Here is a 3,764-nt window from a genome sequence, read left to right as displayed (position 1 = left end):
GATTTAAATTATTTTTTCTTATGACTATCAATAGATTTTGTTTCTTCTTCTGAAAACTGCCTGTTCATATTCTTGGATCATTTATCAATTGGGGAATTGTTCTTATTTTTATATATTTGACTTAGTTCCCTATATATTTGAGAAATGAGGTCTTTGTCAGAGAAACTTGCTATAAATTTTTTTATATTACTTCATTGTCGATAGCACCTTTTAGAAAAATATAGTTTCTTTGATCATGTCTTTTAATTAGGTCTAGTTTCACTTTGGCTTTGTCTGAGATCATGGTTGCTACCCATACCTTTTTTCACTTCAGTTGAAGCATAATAGAATCTGCTCTAACTCTTTATTTTAACTCTGTGTGTGTGTCTTTCTGTTTCAAATGTGTCTCTTATAAATAACATATTGTTGGATTCTGGCTCTTAAGCTATTCTGCTAATTGCTTTCATTTTATGGGTGAACTCATCCTATTCACATTTACAGTTATTATTTCTGTGTATTTCTCTCCATATTATTTACATATATATATAAACCATTCCCCAATTGATAACCAATGTTATCCCCTGGTAGAGCCTCACTCAAAGCTTCATGGTGCATTTCAACAGGCTTTACTTCAGTTGTAGCATTGACTGGAGCAAAGGTGTCCACCATGCTGATTTTAGAACACTAGTTTCCACTTAGCCAACAGGTACAGTATCAATACCACCAATCTTGTAGACATCTTGGAGGGGTAGACAAAGGGGTTTGTAAGTTAGACAAGTTGGTGGCAAGATGCAATCCAAAGCTTCAGGCAATGTAGTTTCATTAGCATTGCCATCCTTATGAGGCACTTTCCATCCCCTGAACCAAGGCATATTAGAGCTTGGCTCCAGCATGTTGTCACCATTCCAACTTGAAAATGGCACAAAAGCTACTATGTCAGGGTCATAGCCAATTTTCTTAATATAGGTACTGACTTCCTTGACAATTTCCTCATATCTCTTCTGGCTGGAGAGGGGCTCAGTGGAATCCATTTTGTTTATACCAACAGTCAGTTGTTTTACACCTAGTGTGTATGCCAGAAGGGCATGCTTATGGGTCTGCCCATTCTTTGACATACCATCTTCAAATTCACCAACACCAGCAGCAAAATTAGGACAGCACAGTCAGCCTGAGATGTGCCTGTAAGCATATTCCTAATAAGGTCTCTGTGTCTTGGAGCATCAATAATGGTCACATAGTACTTGCTGGTCTCAAATTTCCACAGGGAGATATCAATAGTGATATCATGCTCACATTCAGCCTTCAGCTTATCCAAGACCCAGGCATATTTGAAGGAGCCCTTTCTCATCTCAGCAACCTCCTTCTTGAACTTCTCAATGGTTCTCTTACCAATTCCACCACATTTGTAGATAAGGTAGCCAGTAATAGTGGACTTGCCAGAGTCTACATGTTCAATGATGACAATGTTAATACAAGTCTTTTCCTTGCCCATTTTTGTGGAGGTTAAGTGATGGTTTTCACAACACCTGTGTTCTGGTGGCAAACCTGTTGCAAAGAAGGATAATTTTCTTACATCATTTTAATTTCTTTTCTCAATTTTCCTCCACCAATCTAATCACTTTCTTTAACTCTTCCAGGAATGCTTCTTGGGTTTGGGTCTAATTAGCATTTTTCTTTGAGGGATTTTTTCTTGTTTGTTTGTTTTATCTTGTTTTAGCACCTCTTTTTTTTATTTTTTATGGTAATTTTTATTTATTTTTTTGTTTTCAACATTTACTTCCACAAGATTTTGAGTTCCAAATTTTCACCCCTTCTTGCCCCTCCCCCCCACCCCAAGATGGCATGCATTCTAAATACCCCTTCCCCTAGTCTGCCTTCCCTTCTATCTCTCCCCACTTCTCTTATCCCCTTCCCCTTCAATTTTCCTGTAGGGCAGGATGGAGTTCTGTACCACATTTCCTGTATTTCTTATTTCCCAGTTGCATGTGAAAACATTTTTTTAAACATATATTTTTAAAACTTTGGGTTCCAAATTTTCTCCCTTCCTCCCTCCCCACCCACCTTCATTGATAAGGCAAGCAACTAAATATACATTATATATGTGCAGTTATGCAAAACACTTCCATAGTAGACATGCTGTGAAAAACTAACTCTATTTCCCTTAATCATATCCCACCCACCCATTTATTCTAATCTTTCTTTTGACCCTGTCCCTCCTCAGAAGTATTTGCTTCTGATTACTCTCTTTCCCAATCTGCCCTCCTCTCTATCATTCCCCTACTCTCTTGTCCCATTCCCCCCCTATTTTCCTGTAGGGTAAGACAGATTTCCACACCCAATTGGGTGTGTATGTTATTCCCTCCTTAAGTCAAATCCTATGAGAATAAGATTCATTCATTCCCTCTCACCTTCCCCTATTTCCCCTTCACTGTAAGAGCCTTTTCTTTTCTGTTTTTTTTTGTGGGATAATTTACCCCATTCTACCTCTCCCTTTCTCCTTCTCCTAGTATATTCCTCTCTCACCCCTTAATTTTATTCTCCAGATATGACCCCTTCATTTTCAACTCACTCTGTGCCCTCTATCTATCTATCTATATCTATACACATGTACATATAATTTTCCCCCTCCAACTACCCTAATACTGACAAAGGTCTCATGAGTTATAAATATCATCTTTCCATGCAGGAATGTAAACAGTTCAACCTTAATAAGTCTCTTATGATTTTCTCTTTCCTGTTTACCTCTTCATGTTCCACTTGAGTCTTGTATTTGAAAATCAAATTTTCTATTCAACTCTGGTCTTTTCATCAAGAATGCTTGAAAGTCCTCTACTTCACTGAATGACCATTTTTTCCCCTGCAGGATTATACTCAGTTTTGCTGGGTAGGTGATTCTTGATTGTAATCCTATCTCCTTTGCCCTCTGGAATATTGTATTCCATGCCCTGCAGTCCCGGCGCAATATACCTTTTTGATCAACCATCCAGGCTGTCTTTGGCTGAAAATTTGTTTCACTCTGTCTTTTTGTGGGTTCTGCTGCTTTAGAATTTGTTTAGAGCCATTTTTTAAGTATTTGGAGGGCTTTGGGAGAGAGCTCAAGACGGTCACTGCTTTCCTTCCTCCATCTTGGCTCTGCCCCACTTCTTTGAGGTTTTGTTTAGCTGTTTTCACATTGTTGTCTCCTGATTTTCTCTCTTGGTCTTCCCTGCCACCATAGTAGCTTTCTATGGTCAAGTTCTTTTTTTCTTTTGTTTACTCATTTTTCCATACTATTTCTTAACTTTGAACTTTATATTAAAGTTGGGCTTTGCTCACCTGGATTTGGGAGGAACCCAAAGCTTCAGTCTTTTTTGTGCTTCTATTTTAGGAGCTAGTGCTAAGGTTTTCAATGCTTCTAAGGTGGTGTGATCCAAGGAGAGGTGAGTTCTTTACCCAGGAACAGCCCCTTTCATTGCAGCTGCAAGTGCTGGTGTTACCCCTTTAACTGTGCTCTGTAACTGTGGCCTATAACTATGACCAGCTCCCTTGCTCTTCTGAAGCCATAATAGTTAATGCCCATCTTTACTTTGGAACTGAGACCAGAGCCCCTGATCCCTTGTGAATAATCACAAGCGCTCTTCTCCATCCTGGAATTGCAACCCAGAACTGGTTATAGGCAATAGAGCTGCCAATCAGTGCCAGTTGTACCCAGTGCCAGCAACATGTCCCTTTTAATCTTTCTGACCAGATATTTGACGCCCCCCCCCACTTTCCCTGAACTGAGAGCTCCAGAGGCTGCTGCTGGA

At 39.3% G+C, this 3,764-nt stretch overlaps 1 pseudogene; it reads right to left on the bottom strand.

The window, feature by feature from the left end:
- Window positions 1–548: 548 nt before the first annotated feature.
- Window positions 549–1,471, bottom strand: LOC114033010 (annotated as a pseudogene).
- Window positions 1,472–3,764: the final 2,293 nt, after the last annotated feature.

This window comes from Vombatus ursinus, unplaced genomic scaffold, assembly GCF_900497805.2.
Source record: "Vombatus ursinus unplaced genomic scaffold, bare-nosed wombat genome assembly UNPS02006477.1, whole genome shotgun sequence".
NCBI classification, from domain to species: domain Eukaryota; kingdom Metazoa; phylum Chordata; class Mammalia; order Diprotodontia; family Vombatidae; genus Vombatus; species Vombatus ursinus.
This window is presented reverse-complemented; position numbering and strand designations above follow the sequence as displayed.